Source organism: Pholcus phalangioides, unplaced genomic scaffold (genome assembly GCF_987345545.1).
Source record: "Pholcus phalangioides strain wild (caught in Gottingen) unplaced genomic scaffold, Ppha-v1.0 ptg000024l_1, whole genome shotgun sequence".
In the NCBI taxonomy this organism is placed as follows: domain Eukaryota; kingdom Metazoa; phylum Arthropoda; class Arachnida; order Araneae; family Pholcidae; genus Pholcus; species Pholcus phalangioides.
The window spans coordinates 30,628,521-30,654,152 of NW_028301616.1; the positions used below are offsets into that span (position 1 = coordinate 30,628,521).

The 25,632-nt window shown below is 34.3% G+C and overlaps 1 protein-coding gene across 2 annotated transcripts in view; it reads right to left on the reverse strand.

The window, feature by feature from the left end:
• Positions 1-4,062: 4,062 nt before the first annotated feature.
• The window catches only part of LOC149069215 (potassium voltage-gated channel protein Shaker-like), a 508,027-nt gene continuing 486,457 nt past the window's right edge, over positions 4,063-25,632 (reverse strand). For both annotated transcript variants that reach the window (XM_089250522.1, XM_089250523.1), the window contains exon 3: positions 4,063-12,278. The gene's annotated coding sequence lies outside the window, so the exon portion shown is untranslated. The remainder of the gene's footprint in view (positions 12,279-25,632) is intronic.

Sequence of the window (25,632 nt, forward strand, 5' to 3'; positions counted from 1 at the left end):
TTTTTCACACTCTTTTCTAACATCAAAGCGATTTTCGAAACCAATTCCAATTAAAGGAGAGAAACATTTCAGTCGGTTCTGCTAGCCAGGCGTAATGTCAATATCTTGGCGATAAAAAAAGTCACCAAAGACCTAAAATCTGAGTCAGTCGTGCAAGTTTTCAACAATCAAATGTCTGGAGAGTTCAGAAACTGAAAATCCAGCAATGTGAATAGAAATTTGTAATTCTTCATACAGGGTGTCCCATAAATTCGTAAATAGTTAACAAATTCATAAAAATTGAAGAATTCGGGATTTAACACTCATTTAAGTTGCGGTTTGAGAAAAACTTATTCTCACATATGAAGAGGAATTTTTGCTAGTAAAAGAAATTAGTTCAAATTTTTGTCGATAGTAGGCACTGCATGGAAGCAAACCACTGGAAATATACAAATCAGAGTCCTTGAAATGCAGGTTGTACGATTAGTAGCTTCTTTCTGAATTTTCCTGGTCATCATTGCGGTGTTGACATCGGTGGAAAAAACACTATTGGTGAGGTTGTTTTACCTCAGTCCCGAATCGCCGACTCATGCTTTACGAACGCTTCGGACACAGAAAAAATTGAAGAAATGTTCAGATTCAGAATTCGGTGATTTGCTTTCGTGCAGCAGCATCTGTTGACGAAAATTTCAACTAATGTTTTCTCTGGACAACCCAAGACCCACCCCCCTTCCCCCACCAAAAAATCACCCTTAGTAAGAAAAGCTTTTTTCGCATTCAAATACACAAATTTCTTCAATTTTTATGGACTTTTAAACTTTATAACAAATTTATGGGACACCGTGTACACAAATAATGGAAACCATACAATAATGAATCGAATACAGTATCAACAACACGAAGATATATAGTTTTTCATGGAAAAGGAACTTTATTGTCATCATCGTCGTCATCACTTTCGATATCTACAATTCAATTTTCAACAGACGGGGGGGAAGGGGATCCCCTAAATCGGTGCAAGAAAACAAACAAACAACAAAAAAAAAAAAATACAATTAACAAACAACACAATAAATACATATCCCATGAAATTAAACTATAAGAGATGTATTGACAGTTTCCAAAATAAAAACAGTTTTCAAACAAATCGTTATTTAGTATTTCTGAAAGGATTGGTCAACTGTATATATATATTATATATATATTCTGTTTTTAAACACACACATATTATCACATCCTATAGGTTCAACATAACCTCATTCTTTTGTAATTCCCAAAAAAACACAAATAAACAATCACGAAATAAATACAAATTCGATTATTTCAATTAACATTTCAATTCACATTGTAATTCCTAATATTATTTCTATCTCTTGAGAAAATACAAGAGAGATCATCAATAATAGAGAGAGAGAGAGAGAGAGAGAGAGAAACAAACACAAAACAACACAATAATGGACAAACAAAAACCAATAAATAAACAATGATCTATAATTATATACTCTGTAATTATAGAGAAAGAGATAAAAGAGACAGAGATAAAAGGTTTATCAAGTGTCATGGACGGTCGTTTTTACATCAACCAACCACATCGTTCGGAAGGCCGGACAAGGCATCTACATCTTGCACCCGAGGAACGCGTAATTAATTAATTAATTAATCAATTAATTAATCGACGTCTTAATTCAATACATATTCGTTGGTGGAGGGAGGGGGGGGGGGAAGAGAGATTTTTTTTTTAAAAGGAAAAAATGGGGAAAGAAACCGTGATAAGACATTCACATTATTACAATAAAACGATGGAAAAGAAAAATTGGTATATATATATATATATAGCTAATATATATATTATTTTACCGCTATATTTTATATCATAATATGTATATATATATATATTTATTTATGTATAATGAATGCTGCGTAAGGGGGGAATTATGGGGCGATATATTCAGTGAATAAATAGTACTATACATACGCTTGAGCACATTGATTTATTTTATGTTTCCATCTTCGACGTGATCAATTTTTGCCGAGGCAGTGCGTTTCGAAGGCAATTTTCTTTTCCAATTTTTTTTTTTTCAGAGTTAGCATTATAATAATAAAGTGAAATTCAACAAGTTAAATTAGTTACAGTAAACGCGGGCTACTTCAGCCAATTTTTTTTAAAATTTCAAACAATTACACTTACCCCCCAATGAACTTAATACTATTGGTACTTTTAAGTTCTGGTGAACTTTTTTTTGAATATAGATATAGGCAATCTAAATTTTGGGTATGTGAATTGAAAAACTGATTTTTTTCCCTTCAAACTTAACCTTTTAAGCAGCGATGACGACGTATTTCGTTTCGTTGAAAGAATTACTTTAGCATTGACAAGATCAAATATTTTGAAAAGTTGATATTTCATTGGGAACTGTTTTTCTTACGCTCCTCAGTTTGCACCTACATGAAAATCGGAAGAAAGCCTATTCCATCAGAAAAGATATGACATTTTGAAGGGGGTTTAGTGATTTTTCCTGTGCCGCTTAAAAGGGTTATGTAATAAATATAAAAACATTTTGGACCAATGTTACCCCTGCATTTTGGTACTTTTGGTCCATTTCACTTTTTCCTATCTTTAAAGCATTAAATAAAAAGCTAGAGTATATCTTGAACTGATCTCGAACAAAACTTAAATTTTTTAAAGAAAATTTGAATTTAAATGCGAATTGATCATGAAAATAGCATTATTTATATATTTTTTTTTCAAATGTTTATTTAACAATTTTATGTCTTACAAATTGATAAAAAAAGACGTATTTTAACAGGCTTTCGAGGCTTGATTACTAGTCATTCGCAATCACACATTTTGTCGAAGTGACTAGCGAATGCATTTTTAAATTTGCTTTTAATGGTGCTTCAAAGTATTTTAAAGGTATCTGCAGCTTGCCTTTGGTTTATTTCAAAAGATCTAATTTGCATCTAAACAGTTTTTGAAAGGGGTCATTGCAGTAGTCTGCATAACTTCGACTGCTAGGCTGTCAGACCAGACACGACCCAGGCTCTGTCCCTCCCGGGATATAAGCCTTTTACCCGTGTGGGTTGCGACTTCTAGGCTGACGCATGTATTTATATGCCATCTTTTCAGTCTGGAAACAAAAACTTGAAATAAGAGAGACATTTTAAAAACAAACATAATTATTCAATGCACATAATTATGTTTTTACTCAATAACAAATTATGGTTGAAAAAATACGAACGAATTTGGCCCAACATTTTGATGGACCCAACGTATTCTTTTAACAGAGCTTAAATTTTCAATTAATGCTTTTGGGAACAATGCAAGATTAAACGAAATTTTAATCATACTAAAGTTAAAAGCATTAAATTTTGTTTCTAATTAGGCATCTACCTAACTTGACAAAGCTGGATTACAACCCCACAGTTGAAAGTTTGGTAAATAAATAAACCATATGCAATCGAAGTATGCAAAACCACCACTGTTACTGCCTGATCGGCCATTCATGAACTACCTGATACACTCCGCTGAGCACCGCTACTTAGCAATAATTACAAAAACTAGTTCCGAAAAATTTGTTTGCTACAGTACTAAAAGCACGTTCCATTGTTTTATCGTTTCGGGCCAAAGTAGCCCGCGTTTACGGTAATTAAATTGATTAATTAAACATTTTTCATTTATATATGCGATTAAAGATAGGCATGGCTTTCTTTCATGCTTGCGATTGTCATATCAGATTTTTTTTTTCAAGTATGTTGAATTAGTTAGAAATGTAATAGACATTATATAAAATGTATAAATGTAGTGATTAAAATAATTATCAAGGATGTTGATGAGAAAATAACATTACTAATGATTATTATTACTAGTATTATTGTTGTCTCAACTCTTCTAGAAATGCTTTAAATTTTTTTTCTTGAATATTACCTCATTTATCAATATGCTCATTTATAAACCAATTAAAGAAATTAATAATTAGAATTCTGAATATATGATTTATTTTCAAAATTAATCATTTTTTGTGAATAATAAAATAAATTTATCATGACGAATAATATTATAATTATTACTAAAATTAGTAATGTTTAATAATTGATTCTCAGTTATTTTTTTTTTAAAAAGTAAATAAATAAATAAAATATACAATATACATAACTGTACATTAAACTATAAAGAACGCATTTATATATAATTCATACGTTTTAATCATAGAATCATGAGATAGAAATACTTATTATTGCAAATTAAAATTTATGAATTTTTTTTTAGACTTAAACAATCTGAAAAATGTGTTTATTTTCAATGAAAAATAATGATTAAATAACGCACTTCACCAGCAAAAACTTTCATCACAAATTTTGAGAATAGGGTTGCCAACCAATTAATTAATTATCCAACACACACACAAAATACATTTAAATAATTCCATAACTCCAGAAGACAAAAAAAAATTCAAATTTGAAATACATCTCAATTATACAACGTCATTAAAATTTCCATTAGAATAATACGAATTTTGACATCACAATTTTTTTGGTTGACAACCATTTTTTTAACAAAATATTTATTTATTCTTTATTGCTTTTTCATAAGAAATTATATTGTAACAATAGGATTATATATCTGTGCTTGCAGAAATCTTTAAAAAAAAATAATAAAGATTTTAAAATTTTCAGAATTTTTCAACTAAGCATGTGAACTATTTTCAACGAAAATTATAATTTTTTTGTCATATCATCAAACTCTCAACTGATTAGAGATGGCGCCATGTATTGCCGATAATGATAATTCTACAATACCATGATGGTATATGTAAATTAATTAATATTCACGCATGTTATAGAACTGTATCATTTTTTTTTTGGGTCCCGAACCGAAAAAGGCACTAATTTCCATTGAGTGAAATAGTTCATTTGAAAGACATTAAATGCATATAATTTGCAGGCACAAAGTTCCACGCTTTGTGATGATTTTCCCCTCACCCATCCCCCCCCCTCTTTCCCGATTCCCACCCCTTTTAAATCGATCACAAACATGTGTGAATTCATGTATCGATATTGCTAGGTGTCAAGATTGATGCAAGCACAGATTGTGTGTGGGAAATTTTCATATCAACATTTATATTATGATACAGCTTTAATTTTGGAGGATTTTTTTTTTAAATAGAGGTTCGATTCCAATGAACATATCAATTCTCACGAGATTATACAAGAAAGATAGAGATAGAGTCGTATTATATGAAAAATCGTTCCGAAGAAGAAATTGAAATTTTTTTCAACCATTATATTAGCATTTCATCTCGAAAAATGCTCAGCATTTTCTAAATTCTATACAGAGAAATTTAATATATAAACTACTCATTTATTTTTTTTTTATAAGGGACTCGGTATATCTAAATTTATGTACTTATTTTTTTCTTCATGTCGGCCATCTTTCAGGTGACGGCACTGCATGCTAAAAATTTTTTCCCCCAAATTAATGCAATTAATTTTCATATGAAATATGAATGAGGTAGGAATCACTCCTATTTTTTTTCTTTTGGACGCTTTTGTTTCCGCTGGTCTTCCTCGTTAAGGGGTGTTGTTTTTTTTTTGGTTGGATAAGGATTTGTGACGTACGATATATATACATTGAGTTGAGCCTTTGTCCTCTGGACTAAGAAAAAAGTCATAGTCAGCTACTTGGTCGCGGTAAATTTCAATGCCGACCATCGTTCTGATCGTGATAAATTTCCACGGTAGAGAGATAGTAGAAAGTATTTAAAGCACTAATGTACGTACGTGACGGAAAACTACGAATGCTAGTGGCGCCATCTGTTTGTCGAGTACATGACGTGAATAAGGAAAATTGTAATTCTATATGAAGGGTATCCCATAAATTCCTAAATAGTTTAAAAATTAAAAAAAAAAATTGAAGGGATCAGTATATTTGAATGTGATTTGCGAAAAAGCTATTCTCATGAAGGGGATTTGTTTTTGGGAATATTTCAAAATTTTGTCGATAGAGGGCGCCGCAACGAAGCGAATCAGCAAAGTACTATAAAATGCAGGTTGTATGCTCATCTCTGTATTTTCCTGTTACTGGTGCTTATATAAGGTTTTCATTATGATATTAGTGGACAAAGCGCTGTGGGCGGAGTTGTTTTATCGCAGCAACGAATTGCCGGCTGAAGCTTCGCGAACGTTTCGGACACAGAAGAGATTGAAGAAATGTTCGGGTTCAGAATTCATAGAACACGTTATATAGGGAGTAGAAAGTATCTATATAGCACTACTGTACTTATGACGGGAAACTACGAATGCTAGTGGCGCCATCTGCCGGTCGAGTACGTGACATAGAAGTTTTTACTAGAGAGCATAACGTAATGCGCAAGAAAAAAGCTAAAAAGGCTAAAAAATAGGGCTAAAAAAGTCAAAAGAATCTCGAATGTAAAATACACTTGACAGTTGTTAGAAACAGAAATAACTGAAGTCACATGGCAAGTTTGCCAAGTTTGGCGAATGAGAATTAGGAAGAGTTTCACGAGTATTAGAATTACATTCGGTTTTCATTTTCTTTCGGAAATCTGGAGCAATGACCGCCAACTCACTCGACGAACAAATACCGTTCAGAATGGTACTGTGAAGTTTTACAGCCAATAACACCGTTCAAAAAGTTTTAAGAGCAATATCCAAATTTAGACATTCGTGGTTTTGCATTAGGACGGTGCCAGGCTGTATGATGATCTCAAAAGTTTTGAATCGTCAGTGATTTCAAACATGTTGTTGCCTGAGCTGCCTTACAGTCCAAACCTGGTGTTGTGTGACATTTTCTACGTTGTCCTTAATCAAGATAGAACCTTCATGGCAATCTATTTGCAAATCCAAAAGAACGGTGGTTGAGATGAATTAAATTTTGAACAGCCTGTGTCAGTTGATGAGTTTCGGCAGTTTTCAGGAAATGATTTGTAACAATGTACGAATACTTTGAAAATAAAGGGGAGATATTTACCTTTCTAAGGCGATATTTACCTTTCTAAACGGTGAACTTTTTATTCGCAGGTTGAGGAGAAGCCAGAACATTTCAACTGTTTCAACCCTCTTATTACGTATTCAAATGCTGCTAATAACTTTTAGAATGACCTACGTATCCAGTCCGAAAAGTAACCCAATGCATGATAGTTCTTCTCACATCATCTATATGTCACTGTCGGAAGTTTGAAACTCAGTCAACTGCGGCGCAATTTTTCGGCCATTTACTGATAACTGAGCAGTGCCGATGCAGATTGATAGCGTAAAAAGAGTGCAGCTAGGTGACTAGATAAAGCATTTCACAAAGAAAATTGATGCTACGTGCGCACGCATAGTATGAAATATTGATAGACGAAAAGGCTCTTTTTTTGGTGCGGCCTGAAGAACGGTATTAGTGATAGGAAGACATTGAGAGAAGTTTGCTTTATCGAAGTTTTTCTGAGTCGAAAAATACTTTTTTTTTTCACGTAACGCACTCAGAGTTTCTGAATCTTGAAACGATTAATGGAAATTTGTTTACGTGAGCAAAGTTGGTATATGACTAGATTTCTCCAGCTATTCCTGATCAAGTCCTGTGCTTTGTACGTCCCCCAAAAACCTTTCAAATACAAATACAAGGCCACAACAGGCAAAATGCCCAAGAGGTGGCTGAGAAAAAAGATGCCCATAACAAATATGGATGTCATATATTTCTAAAACACAGCAACCCAATTAAAAATGCAATTATAAAAGCTAACTAACTTTCGAGGGTCTCTTGATCTGACTACTATTACTACTACTTTACCGCTCACCAACTGCGATCAAACCGCCATACAGCAATTTGCCATAGATCGAGTTGGGGGTCGGAAATGAAGGTGCCATCTAGCGGTGATCACCTCAGGTTCGGTAGGGAAATAACTTCTTATCTATGTTCTTCCCCAGGACCGAACCTGAGGACCTGACCGCAACCTTCATGGTAGTAGACGAGCATCTTGCCACCGTGCCACCCTCTTGATCTGTCTAACCTTTCAGCGAATAACCACCGACTCGACATCTGCATATCAGGTGCCACTAATCAATATCACACAGTGGAAACAAAAGCGTCAAACGGCTAAAAAAAAAAAATTACACAAAAACAACCACAATTTTTTGATACAATACGTAAAAAAAAAAACTTTGCATAAATTTTGGTATTTTCCAGGATTTTTTTTTTTAAAATTCATTAACACTTCCATTATAATTAAAGCACTTCTTGAACATACCCCACATGCACAGAAGAAAATAACCTAGTTAATATATTTTTTGGCATTTTTAATAACGAAAAAAAAAAAAAGGTGAAAATAATAATAATAATCATTTTCGGCTGTGCGTACTCGACAAAAAAATAATCCTTCGAGTTGGCAACATCTGGCAAAGGAATCACGCGGTCTATTTACATTATTTACCAGAATCGAATGCCACAGGATTCGGGGTTGTTTGTTGAAAACCCTCTCTTGTCTCAGCACCTTGTTCATATTCTCTACAATGAAGGAATACCATAGGAAATATATCCGAAGTTTGAGCTTTTTTTTTTTGTATGTATGTGTGTGTGTGAAGGAAATTTAGGATTATACTGTGGGGAGGAAGGGATAGGACAGTGGGTAAACATATACATTTGAAATAAGAACGAAGGAAACAACTCACATAATAACACAGAAAAAAATTTAAACACAAAAATAATAATTTCGCTTTCTGTACAAGTCAACAACAATCTCAGTTTTCATACATATATAATACGAACCAATATTTTTTTGCGTCATATATATATATATAGAGGCTCCGTACACACCAGCAACTTTCAATCATAATAATAATAAACTCCAATACATCCATATATAACTTATGAAAGACTCATATATATAATATAATAACAATATTTTGCTTTGTTATCATCTTAATCTCATTGTTATTATTTTCAATTTTTTCCCTTTTTTTTCCTTCATTTAAATAAGAGCACTTTTATTTGAGAGATAGATAGATAGATAGAGAGAGAGAGAGAGAGACATATATATATATAGAGAAGAGCTTATAATCAGTTGATCATCATCATCATGCTATTAGGCAATGATTAGTTATAATAATTAGCCTAGTTTTTAATGGTAGCTCAGCAATTAGGTGTCTAAGAAAAATGGTTTTTTTTTGTCATTTCGGTTTCCGATTTGTGTTTCGTTATACATACATGTGATGATATTGGACTAAATTTTTAGTTCTTTATTCTTTTCTACTCGTAAAAAATTTAATTTGATTTAATGTGATGAAGCAACACCTTCGTTATATGTAAATGCTTTTTCTTCTACTGGAGTGACGCCATTCTTAGTGGTTGGGGAGATGTTTTAGAAGATTTTGAAGTCGATTGGCTTCATTTCGTTACTTTTTGGCCTCGATTGGTTACTTTTTGGCTTCATTTGGTTCGTTTTTGGCTTCATTTGGTTCCTTTTTGGCCTCATTTGGTTTCTCCCTTTTTATGGCATTTTTGATTCCATTAATTGAAGTTGATCTGGTTTTTAATTAAACTGGAAGATTATTTGGTTTTACTTTGCTTGATTCAAATAAGTTTTACCCTTTTGTTTGGGAATCACCATAAGTGTAGAATCAATTGATCCTTCCACATGTTCAAAGTATCTTCCACTCATTATATCCGTAAACACCGCGCAGACTCTTTCAAAATAGACACTCACTATTTGCAAAATGTTTCAATTTTATCCTCTTTTTTTGTAAATTAATTTAAGTCTCGCCCCTCTCTTTTTACCCACAAGGAAACTCAATATTCAGTATTTCTAATTGTCTTCTTCAAGACAGTTCGTTTTAGGGGTTTTAGGTTTCAGTCTGTGGCCCATCAAACAACTTCCAACTATCATGAATAATATTTTTGTAGTATCCCAACACTGTTTGAAGAATATTTCAAATGTCTTCCTTCCTCCACCAAGGTATGATCTCCAATATTATCGTCCATCATTTATTGAGGAGGGACAACTTTGCTTTTTTTTTTCATAGTCAAAATGATAAATTTAGCTTTGGGGGTGATGAGATTTGATCAGACATCATTCGCATTTCGAGAAGCAATTCATGCTTCGATAAGACAACCGTAATTTTTATGGGCAGTGTATTATATTTTTCCATAATTATTTTTTTGTGTAATAATTACTCTTATTTTGAATAACTGTATTTTAGATATATTTAGCATCTACAATTTTTATGGGTATATCTTTTCAGCCCTTCGTTGAGCATTTTGTCTGTTGTGGTCTTCGTATATATTTGTAGTTTTAGCGTGGGTCCAACGTTTTCTTTTCTCTCAAATGCGGTCCAAAAAAAAACTGGACAACCTTGTGGTCCATTCGGACGTGAAGTTTATGGAAAGTCTATCGAATTCCATTTCTTCATCTAGTTCCCTTTGACACCAGAGATTGATTTTTTAACTCCATTATTTTCTCTACTTACGAGTTCGATCGACAGATGGCGGGACGTTAACCTTTCTCCTCCATTCCGAATTCGTGGAAATCATGCCTTCACGATGGCATCTTCTACCATATTTTCACCCATTACTCTTTTCTCCGCAAGATGGCGCTAAGCTAACTGACTACATCATTAAAAAAAAAAAACCAAAATCAATAGATTAAAAAAAAAATCTCCAAATTACTACAATTTAATGTTTTAAATTGAAGTAATTTAAATATTTAAATTTTTGCTAATTTTCGCAATCTCAACCACCGACATCATCCGACCACCAATCATGACGTCATACCCCAGCGAAACGAACAGACAGGTGTACATATATCGACTGTGACAGGGTTTTCTTTTTAAAGCCATAGTACCGAGGAGAGATGTTTTAATTCTAATTACAATTTTTCATTTCAATGATTATATATATATATATATATATAAATTAATTTTTTTTTAAAAATCATAAATTTTTCAAAGCTAATTTTTCGAAGAGTATTACAAGAAATTTTAATTTTAAGAAACAAATAATGGTTCTCCAAATTAATATGCATATAATATATACATATATTTTTTTTTCCACTACCTGAATATTTGGAAATATTATATCTAAAGGGTAAAGTACATGGTCGATCAGGATTATTTTGCCTTTTCTCGAGAGTTTGCCATTCTTCAATTATTAATTATTAAAAAAAAAAAAAATCACGATATACTATACATTTCATTATAGAAACAATTTTTCCATGGATTCAATTTAACAATTAATTTCATTTTTTAATTCGAAGCTTCCAATAAGTGAAAAACATTTTTTTTTCCTCTACATTTTCGGAAGGAATTTGATTTGAAAATGTTTTTCCCTTTTTTTCTCGATTTGCACTAATAAAGGGAAAATTTATTTCTATAAATAGTGTAATTTCTCTACAGGTTTTTCTTTATGGGATTATAGTAAATTTTTTTTTTCCGTTATAATATCTATCTATAAATTTGACTATAATCAGGTAATGAGAAAAATGGAAGGCATCTGATATTATCTGCACAATGTCATTCATATAGTAAGGAAGGCCACCAAGTGGGCTTCTCGTGTAAGAGAAGGGTCCCAATAATTATTATGGTGGTTGGGGGGGGGCGGGGAGTTAAGGGCCTCCTTCTGTCACACGAGTGCCTCCAATAAGTCATCAACTTTGGTTATAATATTATGTTTTTTTCCGGATTGTTAAATCAGTTAAATTTTATATTGGAAAATTGAGGTTGATATACCAAAAAAAAAAAAAATTGAATATTAATATATACATGTATAAACAAGGCCAAAATAAATTTATAAATTTTTATTTCAATGGAATTTCTTTTTGTTATGACACCTAAAACCTTTATAAGGCATTTACTAGAAGATGATTGATTTTTGTCATATGGAATAGTTCATTAGCTGTATTCCAATTATATAATCAGATGGTGATTTGCATTATTAGGAAAGATAGAGATATATATATATATATAGATAGAGATGAATTTATATATTGAAAGATTAATTAGAAGAATGATATATATATATATATCATATTTTTTGTTGAAAAATTTTGTTTATGTAAATGAAAATTTTGGAAAATAAAGAAAAATTAAAGAAGATTGTGAAGTGTTATTATGTGTTGTATATATTTTTTTTCCTGTGGTGTGAGTTGTGGCTTGGCTTACACGTGGCACATCCTTGGCGGGACTTTGAACATTATTACAACAAACTTGTAACTTCTTATTTTTTTTTACATTTTTTTTTATCAACTTCTCTCGGAGATTCAACAAAATCCAGGAATGAAACCAGTTTGGCGGCTTCTGGCTGGAAGCTGGAGAAACATAGTTAAGGAGAAAGATATACATGGTAATAGACAGAATAGTGATAATAATAGCGAAAAGCACACATACACACACACACACACACAATTCACAACAATAGCATTATAATGGGAGGAAAATAATCTACATACAGTGAAACTTCGGATTACGAGTAGCTCTGTTTACGAGTGATTCGCAAGACGAGCAAAAATTTTGAAGTTTTTTAACATATTTTGACTTGTGAATAAGATATTTCCCGCAATATAAAACGTATACCTAGATGAGTGCTACTATTTTTAGGTGCTCGTTTTGTCTATCGAGCGTCACGTGATCACGAAGATCCAGAGGTTTTCTTTCTCTCACTGCAAGGAAAGGTAGTCTTATCGCGGGCCGTTTGACGACATATTATTAAATTAAGTAATTAAATTAAAATTAAGCAATAAATGAACTCTGACAGTGTTATGAACTATAAGAACTTTTAATAATAAAGTAGTAGATAGAACAATACATTTAATCTTTCTATTATTTTTTTACTCACCCCAAAATCAACTATAATAATAGAACATGGTCACTCACCACCTATTCTTTGGTTTTTGATCCAACTCGCATCTTGATCGCGGATTCATTCACTCGCATTAAAATTGGTTGAAAGCTCACTGAACCACCAACCACCCCTTTAGTACATATTCTAGAAACCTAGCGCTCTTAACTATTACTTCACCGGTATATGTTTTTTGTGCGAATGTGGGTGTTCTCTCTCTCTTCCAAAAGGGACGAGAAAATTTACTTTTGGTTTCTTCGTTTTTGATTTCTACTCCTCCGATTGGTTCACGTAGGCACCTGATAGTAATCTGATTTTACGGTTGGTCCAAAAATTAAAAACTAAAAGCCAAAAGCATGTTTTGGATCCAAATGTGAGAACATCTAAATTTCGGCAGCGATTCAGTAAATTGTAAATGTCAGTCTTTTTTTGACGAAAGAAATATAATGAAAAACAAGACACATGTTATGGCTTTCATGCCATGTAAGAAACGATTGGGGACTTGACTGTGTCTTAGAATTCGTAGCGTGAGAAAGAAAACATCTATTGATGTGAATATAGACTATTTTACTTTTAATGAACTTGCATCTAATATTTTAAAGTGGGAATTGCGATCATGACAAACTAATTAACGAGTTAAAGGCAATAAGTTCAATCTCTTTTCCGGGGCTCCTTTTCATTGTTTTAACCCATTATTCACCAGTCCCTTTCCCGGGACAATTTATTTCATTTCTAATTATCGGAAATCGGAAAATTAACGTAGTGGCTTGTGGGTTCCGACTGAAATTCCATTTTTAATTAAGCAGTGGAATTTTTAGTTTTGGTTGTTGTACCTAAATTTTGAACTCACTGCTATAAACGCTACAAACTCAATAAAAACATTCTAATTTTTTATATAAATAATGATTAACTGATTAATAATTAATAATTTTTAGTTAGTAAAACTCTTTTATCAAATAGTTTTCCTTCCACATTTCATTAATGTTATCATTTTTATTTGATTTTTTTGTCATATAATAGGTTAATAAAAGACCAAATTGAAAAATATATTGTATGCATAAGTGTATAAGTGAAACACTTCAATAGTTTGGGGGGACCTTGTTTGATTTGGGACCCAATCATTTTGACCCTCTATGTGTGTATTGTGTGTGCGTGTGGTCTCTTATGCATTTGAATATACATGGCAAAAATACACGGTAAAAAATATTATTTATACCTATCTGTCTTTTCTCAATTTTTTTTAAAAAGTATATCTTTTAATGTAATTCCAATACAAAATGCGGTTGTGTAAGTACAATATTTTTTGTATCTAGAAAGAGTTGATTCCTTGTCAGTGTCATTTTTTTTAAAGCCGCTGGCATTTCACATATTCGGAGATTTTTAAAATCGTACTAAGTTGAAGGGATAGGAAATCAAGGCAAACTGTATATTTTACACTTAATTAACCCTTTTTTAGCTGATTAAAAAAACCCACTCTAATTAATCAAATTGATTTGTCGATGTATTGTTGCAGTTAAAAATATGCTAACAGCGCCCATTTACAACCGCGTTTAATTTTTTCAATACATTTGTATGGAGGTCAACCATAGAGGGAGTAAATTACATTTTTAAAATCAATTTCTGTTAATTTATATTGCTTTCCGAATGTTATTAACAAGGAAAGAGTACCAAGGAGACGTCATCAAAAAGTTGTGAAAAAAATTACCCCACTGATTCTACTCATTTAAATATGCACAAAAATATAGAAAAATCGGGTGGAATTATTATGGGTCAATAAAAAGTAAATATTAATATCTTACACGCCAATACAGGCTAAGAATAAATTTAAAAATCCCGCAACCCTAGAGTGACGTCATTCAAACAACACATGGTCAGATACAGCACAGAAAAAGAAAGAGAAAAAAAAACAAAGAAAAAACAGAAAAGGTAGAGCTAGAGTGTGTAAAGAGAGTGAAAAAATAATTTTTTTAAATAGATATCATGAAGAAGCGCGAGAGGTGATGAGTAGCCAACTGTTTTAATTTTTAATAATTTTTTGCGGCTTTCATAATTGCATTTCGCCGATGATTGTTTTGTTTTTTTAAGAGTTTACGGGCGAGGTGAATGTTCTTCAATTTTTTCTCATAATTTTTTGAGGACACCTTGGCATCCTTCCCTTAAAAGTGAAAATTTCTTCAGGAGATCCCTTGAGACCTCCTTTCCTTCATCTCTCCAATCCATGAACCTTTTCCTACTCGATCATTTTTGCGGCCACTTTATTGTGTACAGGTGCACGCGTTACACATTCCCAAGACCGGGCCTGCACGGACGATTATGATTCAAAAGCGTTCACAAAAAAGAAGTGGAGTACTACCCGGAAAGATTTCCGATTCCGGAACATTCACGTACGACATGATATACAGAACTTATTGATCAGTCACTGTAGTATCAAATCGGCTTCATGAATATACACGTGTACATTTTCTCCAGCGATAAGAGCAAGGTCGAGAAGAAATCAGGTGAAAGGAGTATATTTTTGTGTTTATAATCCTCTCCTCCTCTCGCAACGTATCAGTAGATTATGGAACACGGAGGAACTTAAAACTACAAGATATACAGTCTTATAAGAAAAAAAAAAGAAGTAAAATATCACACTAACGAGGGAAAAGGGGGGAATCGACGTTATGGTATGATGAGGTGAAGGAGGGGGAGGGGGGGGGGCTAGAGCGAGAGAAAGGATATGTCGTCTAGTGGCCGAAATCGTTACAAAATCATCGATTGCGGATCTGTGCGCATGCTCCTTTGGAAAAACGTTCGTTTTGTGTGTGTTATGCCCGTTTCCGCTAACCCCTTGGGTGCCGAATGGGCACTGTTTGCGATTGATCTCTTCTCTCCTTCTCCTCCATCTTCTCTCTCTTTCTCTGTGTCTTTGTTACTCTTTTTAGAGAGAGAGATCTCCTTAAACGACATCGTGGTAGTTTACCGGGGGTCTAGAGAAAAGTGTATTTTTGAGGTGAAGTTGCTATTAGCTAGACGCTATCATTAAATAAAAAGACGAGAGGTTGAGGGGAACTGCGTCTGTTATCGTGAGTGTAGGTATGGAATCACAAACTGTTGGTTCTTGACCTTCTATACTGGAGATGCACGACCTCCGGCCCGACAAGGAGTTTCATTCGGCCCGCGGAAGGCGTTCTGGTAGGAGGGTATCGGAAAACATCACATGATAAATACGTGACCATATTTCCTTCATAAAAATACAGGAAAAATGAATTCATAAGGGGGGTATCACCAATTATCGCCAAAAAAATCAAAAACAAAAAAAAACCACACTGTCGAATGGAAGTGAAGTTGCCAAATACAGCCAAAAAATCATTATTGAAAGTGATGTTCGGTTATAGGCCTGTTGCTCTCAAAGTTTCGCCACAGAGAGTAACAGGCCTGCAAAAACGGTACCATTCTTCAATCATTACATTTCACGCATAGTCTGAAAAATTGATGGCCGATGGCAGCACCACACACAACTAGCATTAGACAGTAAAGTAAGGTGCCAACTTGAGCCATAAAATGCCAAAACAAAAATGTCAATAACAAGTTGCCAATTGCAGCCAAAAAATAAATTGTCAATAACAAGTTGACAATTGCAGCCAAAAAATTTTCAGAGGCAAGTAAAATTTCCAATTGTAGACAAAAAGTTGTCTAATGCAAGTAAAGTTACCAATTATCACCAAAAAAAATTGTAAAAGGCAAGTGAAAGAGCCAATTAGAGCCAAAAATATTGTCAAAATAAAGTTGCCAATGATGAGCCAAGAGTATTGTCAAAGACAATTAAAGTTGCTAATTACAATCAAAAGAATTGTCCAAGGCAAGTAATTCACCACTAAACGTATGTGTTTGAGAAATATCAATAAAAAAAAATTTCATTTGTTTGGGTGCATGGACCAATAATAACACAAATGTAGTGGCAATTACAAATAGAGCTGCGAGATTATTAAACACACAAGATTAAGAAGTATAAATTAGGAAAAACAAGATGTTTGAGAAAAAATTGTGAAGATGATTATACAGAGTATTTATGCCATATAAATATTATACATTCATATCCATCATAATTAAACATGATGGAGTCATAATTATCTTAATATAAATTATAAGTCACGTGGAAAATGCCCTTAATTCCAGATTTTCAAAATTCAAGTAAAGCCTCGTTGAAAATGAGGGAAAAACGGGATATTTTATAATAATGTGCATCCGGTAAAAAAGCTGACCATATTTCTTTCATATAAAAATATGTCAAGTCGGGATTCATACGAGTCATCGCCAATTATCGCCAAAAAAATTGTCAAAGTGAAGTAAAGTTGTCAATTCTAGTCGAAGAAACTGTCAAGGGGAAGCAGAGTTGCTAATTTCTTACGGCCGAAGATATTGTCAGAGGGAAAATTGTTGACAATTACAGAAAAAAAAAATTGTCAAACGTGAGTGAAGTTGAAATTGTAATGTTGAAATACTGAAAAATCGTCCATGGCTGGAAGTAAAGATCTGCTGAAACTCACTTGAAATGCAATTCACTAAAAAAAACCATATATATGTGAAATGGATATATTTCTATCTGACTATAATTATTAATTATGATAATTATCATCATACAATACATCAGATCAATATTATTTCAATCCTTAGTTTGAATAGAAAATATAAATTCGAGTGAAATTCGTAAGAAATCGGGACGGCCAAAATTTCAGGAATGTCCCGTAGAATATGGTCAACCAAAAATCAACGATTTTGATCAAAATCGAAATCAACAATTTGATTATACGTAAAATACGGTCACCTTGTACATTCCAGTTTCTGGCCCGCGAGCTGCAGAAATACCACGTATATGGACCGCAGATTAAAAACGTTGTGCAACACTATACTATACCAAGCACCCATCTGGAAATTCGTGGGACAGAAGAAAAATATAAGAGCAGGGGGTGCACAACCTCCTTCCCCCTAGCGAATTTAAGCCCTTTAAGGCGTTCCATCCGGCCAAATGTAGATATCCAAGGGGTTCCATCCGGCTAGCAAAAGTCTTTCCGGTAGAGAAGTATCAAATACCGACGGAAGATGGGTTTTCTGTGTTTCCCATTTTCAAGGCGCGAATGTGAGCCGATCTCCCCTTTGAAAAGTCTCGCGATAGAGAGCAACAGGCCTACAACGGTACAGCTATTCAATCATTGCACTTCACTTACTGTTAGAAAAATTGAGTAATAGTAGAGAAGCACCAATACACACAACACACGATAATATAGGCTGATCATATATCCTCCATAACAATACGAGACATCGGGATAAATACGAGGTATCGCCAATTACTGGAAAAAAAACCAAATCAAATACCAGTAGCTAACTGGTAACCAAAAGTTTTTTGGTTTTACAACCAAAAAGTTGCCAATTACGGTCCAAAAAATTGTCAAAAGTAAGCAAAGTCGCTATCTACCTTTAGAATTGCTGAAAATGGTTAGTGACAAGAAACAGATTACTGCCCAAGACATGAAGATTATTTTCGAATTCAAACATGAATTTAAACACGCAGATCATGCGTCCCGTTTTTACGGGACATCACCGTTCGTTCCGTTCCTGCCAAATATTGTTCGGCTGTCCTCTTATTATCATAAAAATGTTCAGTTTGTCACTCTTTCAAGTTACAAATTGCTTTTGCTTTGGAGTCATAAATTTGATTATCGCGATGCAAATTGTGTATGCACGTATGATCGGTAGAAGTTCGTTTTACCTACATCATATTAGGCATAGACACCGAAACCCGAGGAGTTAAGGTGCTTGCCACCTCCCCCCACCGTAAGCGTTTTCACGCTTACAACGTTTTTCATGGCGGTTTTTTGAAAAATGCTGTAAGCGAGAGCCACTGTATAAACTTAAAAATATAGTACAAATTCCTTGAATTTTTATGAATTTTTAAACTATTTATAAATTTACGGGACACCCTGTATATTGTAACAATAACAACAGCAATAAGGCGAAACACACTATCCAGAGACGACGCCACCGCCACTGCCGATGATTACACGACACCGCCAGGCACTTGACTCGTGTGTGTGGCAGAGATTCTTATACTAATAAAGTTGAAAGGGAGCGCGAAAAACGCATTCACCGTCTACGTGATCTTCATGCGAATTCATCATCACGTATATCCATCCATCCAATCCAGGCCTCTCTTTTAGTGGATTGGAAATAAACATACATACACACACACAGCGAAGAACAACGCAAGGAGAGAGCCAATTGGTTTCAAAGTGGAAGGACTTGGCGTGATATAACATCGCAACACTTACCCCACGTCCCCCTTAATTCCATTCGCCCCGTTTCAACTCGGGTATAAATCGCAGCGATTCCGGATGAGGTTAGATGTGTAATATCATACGATATACCAGGTATATATAACACCAACAAAAAAAAAAAAGTGTCATATAAAGATGTCGCTTCTTATATCGTGGATATGGGACCTGAATCCGGAAATAGATCTCCTGATGCGACATGTCTTTTCCCATTGTTATTCCCCCGCTTCGAGATTCTCCAACCGTAATGTTCGTGACATTATGTTGCCGTGATGTGTTTTTTTTCTCCAAAATGTCGCTCTAAACGGAGATTTTTTTTTATTTTTTTTATAGGAAGAACGTTCTAAAGTGTGTGTGTGTACGCGTGTTTTTCTTGGTCACAAAATACTGTTAAAATTAAGAAGGAAAAACAAAAAAAGTTTTGAGGACAGTTATATAATGGTGACAGCTGGAGTGTCTTCAAATGTTCTTGTGGTGGTGATGATGGCTTCGGGGTATGATTTAATAACATGACATATACTGTTGGAAATAATCTTCTGTCAAGAGGTGTTGGTGGCGTTTCTGTTTCCAGGAAACTGGAGAAATAATTTCTTTTACTAGTTCTAATGTCTCTGTAGAATTTTTTTTCTTCTAAATTTATTAAAAGATGCGACAACAATATAACAATGATTTTACAGAATTTGCTCAATACGGGATTGGAATTAGCTACTTAAGCCGGGGCCCCACATTCATGTTGAGTCTGGAACAATAGTCATTCGCACAAATACTTGCTTTCAATGTTTGCCTTTATCTGCTGTAATGAAGTTCCACGGGCTACACAGTGGTCCAGCCTGGTCCAATGTTCCTAGATGGATATTTGCTTCTAGAACACTCTCCTTGTTGTGACTGTTGGCGTTATTCGACCAGTGGATTGGAAGATCGGGAAAGAAGGCTGCTCTTTTTTTACTTGAGGCTCGTTTTAAATTCGACCAGCCTTCCAATACTTTCCAGCCCCTATTCTGCTGGTAATTATAGAAACCTCATGAGCAGCCCACAAGTAAAAATCGAACGTTTAAGAGTTACTTAGAAGCATTAGTGCCGAAATGAACTCATAATTTGTGTGATATGAAACGCTGAAATTGAGGAATAGGAAAATCTAATGCAGATACTCAAAATATACAAAAATTGACTTTATTTGAAAAAGATAAGAAACTCGTTTGAAAAATATAGAGGTCCGATGAAGGGTTAAGGCTTTCATCAAGACTTAAACAAGGTCGAATGCATCCATATACTGACTCATAATACAATTACGATACCTTTCAAAACCAAATAATATTTTTTTTTTTTTGGAAGTCTCATTCCCTATGTAAAAACACTAAACGTAAAATAAAACGCTTTTCCGTGGATTTTACTCGTGTGATGTTGAAATCATCAATGAGTAACAAATCTTTTGAGAAACAAAAAATATAAATGCATGGGTACGGTACAGAGTAGACCTATTCATACAGAGAGGGGAGAGGGAAGGAGAGAGGGGGATTTTCTCTTGCTATTCAGTCTTTCAATATCAGTAAATACATCCTGTTGAAGAGATTGAGTAATTTAATTCCAGTAATTTAATTGAGTATAAAGTAAACCACACACAGATGAAAATGTTCGCAGTTCGGAGCCGATTCCAAACGCTTTGACGAAAACGTCAATAACTTAGCCGTGATTTAAACCCAGACTTGTTGAATCACAGAATAGACTAGGATGCTAGCTAATCGGATTCCAAGCTGTAGAAAAACAATGGAAGTTTCGGGGCTTCACAACTGATGAATCTCGGTGCTTTTTAAGAAAAGGGGGGATTTTCTCCCATGACCATTATGATATTTTGGCGAAACCAATTTTTATGCTATATAATTCTCACTAAATTAAACTATATAAAGACTATAGGGAGAAAAATCTCTTTTTTTGACCACGGGGATAGTGACAATGTTCTTAAGGCTTTAATTGAGACTTACACAAGGATACAATCATGACACACCTTTGAAAACCGATCCGTTTTTAAAGTAAGCCTCATTTCCTATATAAAAATAGCTAAATGTAAAATAAAACTTTTTTTGTAAGTATAAACGTTATTTCAATCGCGCGATTTCATCTCTTTGGGAAACAAAAAAATGCAAACGCACAGGAACTTCACCAAGTATCCACACAGAGGGGATTTCCTTTCGATTTTTAGCCTTTCAGTATCGAGGCTCAAATGCGGGCCGATCCAACACCTCCTAGAGATAGATGGCCTCCGCAGTCTGCTTGTGACGTCAGTAAGTAGTCCATTTTCCCTCAGAATATTCAGGGAAAAAAATTCCCTGCTCGTGCCGGTATCATGCCTTGTGAGGAAAAGAAATGAACTGGCGATTCCTATGCCCCACATCAAATCACTATGCGGTATTTGTGAGCCAATTAGGAAGGTTCTACGTCAAAATAAGAAGAAACGAAATAGGATGCCGTGTTTCAAAATGTGGCAAACTTGCTAGGCAGTCTGAATGACGTTTATGGCAAACAGTGCAGAGCCTTTCTATCTCTAGGAGGTGCTGGCCGATCTCCCCGTTAAAAAGTCTCGCCCCAGCGAGCAACAGGTCAACAACGATGCAATTTTTCAATCATTCCTCTTCAGTCATAGTTGGAAAAACTGGTGGCAGCACCAAACATGACAAGCATTACATACGAAACAAACAACTTCACGTTAGGTTCACAACACGTACACGCATATCCCAACATGTACCAATTCATTAGACGTTCCGCAATCGAGTAATTAATAATACAGTAAAACGGATAAATATTCACAGGTCGGAGCCGATTCCAAATGCCTAGACGAAAACGCCAACATCCTAGCTGTGATTTAAACACAGACCAGTTGAATCACAGGATAAACTAAAGTGCTAGCCAATCGGCTGCCAAGCTATGGAAAAACAATGGCTTCGGAAAAGAAGAATCTGCAATTTTTTCCCCCACGGAAATTATGATTTTTTGGTCAAAAAAATTCCTCACTGAATTGAAAAATAACAATAGAGAGAATAGAGACCATAGGGAGAAAAATTCATTCCTTTTACCACGTGCGTGAATAGTTTTCATGTCTTCAAGACTTCATTGAGACTTGATAAAGGCCGAACGTACTCATATGCCAACTCATAATACAATCATGATACACCTTCCAAAACCGATGTTTGTTTTTGGAAGTTTCATTTTCTCTCTCTCTCTATATATATATATAATTAAACTTAATGCAAAATGAAACGTTATTTCTTCGATTTTAATCGTCCGATTTTATCTCTTTGAGGAAACAAAAAACGAAAACGCACGGGTACTTCACAGAGCACCCATACAGAAAGAGTGGGATTTCCTCTGGCTATTCAGTATCAGTATCAGCTATTCACCATGTCGAAGAGACTGAATAATAAGAGACTGACATAATAAAGTAAACTACAGAGAGAGAGATAAAAATATTCACAGCTCGATGCCAATTCCACACGCTTAGACGAAGACGTCAATAATCCAGCTGTGACCAAAGCCTGTTGAATCACAAGATGGCTTAAAGCGCTAACCCATCAGATGTCAAGCCTTAGGAAAAACAGTGGTTATTTTGGGGCTTCAGAAATGATCAGTATATTTTCCCCACGGACATTTGATATCGGTCAAACAAATTCTTATATGTAAATCCCAATAAACTGCGAAGTATTAAAAGAGAGGAAAAAAATAGAGAATGTAGGAAAAAATATTTTTCTTTTTACAGTTCTTAATGCTTTTATTGAGAAATGAGCAAGGCCGAACGTGCATATGTACAGACTCTTAATACAGGGTGGTTATAATTAAACTGACCCTACTCAGGCCCATGTAGTGCTGGTATGGTGAGCGTATTTGATCGAAACTTGGTACGTACGTTATATGGACCGTAGGGAAAACTGCAATAAAAAACGCTACTTTTTCACCCACCGGTCAAAAATTTAATACTTTTATCGTGGTCTCTCTTCTCCTAGGGTCCATATAACAGAACAGGCACTACATAAGTTTGAATAGTGTCAGTTTAATTATAAAACCACTATGTAAAATCATGATACGCTTTTCAAAAAACCGATAAGCTTTTTAGAATTCTCGTTTCCCATATGAAAACACTTTAATGTAAAATAAAACGTTTTCCCATTGATTTTTACTGGCGCGATTTCATCTCTTTAAGAAAAAAAAAAATACACAAACGCATAGGTACTTCACTAAGTATCCACACACAGACAGAGTGGGATTTCCTCTTGCTATTCAGTCCTTCAATATCAGTGAATGCATCATGTCGGAGAGATTGGCGGACGTTATAAAGGTGGGAGGTTACACTGAAGGGGGGAAAAGAACTACATACATACATACACACACACACACAACCCTTTTTAATGGTAACTAGGCGTGGTATATGTGGCGTCTCTATCGATTTGGGCAACAACACCAGATGACAAGATCGATAATCAGTATAAGCCCCCCCCTACCTCTCTCTCTGTATTTTCCTTCCGTCCCAACTCTCATCTAGACGAAAATGAACTTAATTGAATGATCTACCTTTCCTTTATGCACCACCATCGTCGCCATAACATCCCTCTTCACCTCCGAGAGAAGTTCATTCTCTCGCTCTCTCGACCGAGCCAAATAGAGTATTATGATGTATATCGTCGAGAGAGAGAGAGAGAGAGAGAGAGAGCTCTAGTTTCCTGATAGAGAGAAAGATCCTTGGACCGAAAGTTTTCTACATGGTGTGAATTCTTGTTTTCGCTCCATTCGATGTATGTATCCATTTCCGCAACCGGCTGGCTGGCAATCCACCTTTATCGAAACCATGTCGCGCGCGTCATGTCCAAATCCATCAACAGGAAGTTCCAGACGAGCGACCGAGAAACATGACAGAGAAAGAAATGGACACCCCCACCGAGAATAAATATGAAAGTCTTGTTAGAAAGGTTTGAAGGAAAAGAAATGGTTCAGTCTAACAGGTGCTGCCTATCTTACTGACATGATCAAAATTGTGTGAGAGTCTATATAGTGAAATATTCAATATCGCCCGGAAATTCCAACGTCTATGTTGCATCCATTGAATAAAAAGGACGAAATGAGAAGTTCACATGGATTGCCTAGTAAAGGTGTTCGGAACCTTGTGGTCTTGAGATATTCTGGGGAGTGTGGGGAAGGGGTCAAATGAAAGGGGAGCCACGAGAATGAATTGAGGGGGGGGGGTCCACAGGAAGCTGGGAAGAAATGACACTTTTCAATGAAATACAGTGGGGAAAAAATGTGGCTAATTTCAAGGTCCAGTAGAGCTACCCATAGAACCTGCATCATCTAAACGTATTGGTCAATACGGACATAACCCGGAGGCGTATAAGCAAACCTTATATTCCTAGATACGTTATAGGAATTCAGCGCATTTTTATTGATCACAATGAGTGACGAACCATTACGTCACTCATAGTGGAATGCTTGGCGAAATTTATATTTGTCGTTGAGTGAGTTACATTTGTCGTTACAAAATTGAGTGGCTTTTTTTTCTCTCTATCGTTTTATTTTCTGACGTGGTTGCAGGTGGTTTTTTCGATCCCCGGTTTGAATATGATAATGTTTTATTTTATTGATTTTTAAAAAAAAGGCTCTCTTAAGGGCCACATTAATTTTTTCAGTGGAGTTGCCACATCTTTTGTGAATAAGCTCGTAGAAGAGAAGGACAAGACTTTTTCGCAATTCGAAGTATTATTTGGCAAAATTCAGTTTCGCCAAATAATAGTAAAAAAATCTAAAAATGGCATAAAAATACCAAAGGTGAAAATTTCAATCATGAAAATTCAGATTGCAAATTAATTAGTATAGCGTGTTTAAAAATTGAAATTCGTAATGAAATAAAACCTTTAAATTATTATAATATTCGAAATGATATATAAAATGCCATATCGTAGAATTCAATGGTAAAAATCAACAGGGAAACCTGGATTCATTCTATTTTTCAAATTAATAGAATTTGTAAAAAATGAAAAAAAAACATTTTTGAAAATTCGGTAACACTCTTAATTTAAACAAATCATTAAAACTTTTTTAAAAGAAGCGTAAAATAAGAATATAAAAAAACAATATTCACACACATTTCTGGAAATGCTTTCAAATGTTTACGCCCAAATATACAAATGAATAAATAAATAAATAATAGAAAACAAATTAGAGCGTGAGTAGCAGAAAGACTCTCAGTCACAGGAAATGAGAGACTTAGTTGGAAATTGTTATAACTTGAAGTGAAAAATAAAACACCAAATCATAAAATTCAATTAGTTTATTCACTAATTTTTAATTAATAAAGTGTTTAAAAAATCAAAAATTGCATTTTTAAAAATTCTATAATATTCTTCATTTGAATAAATCGTTAACATTTTATATATGAAATAGGATTACGAAGGGAAATATGCGAACACATTTCTGGAAACTGTCAAATGTCTTCTCCCAAATACGTATCCAAAATAAGTAGATAAATAAAATGAA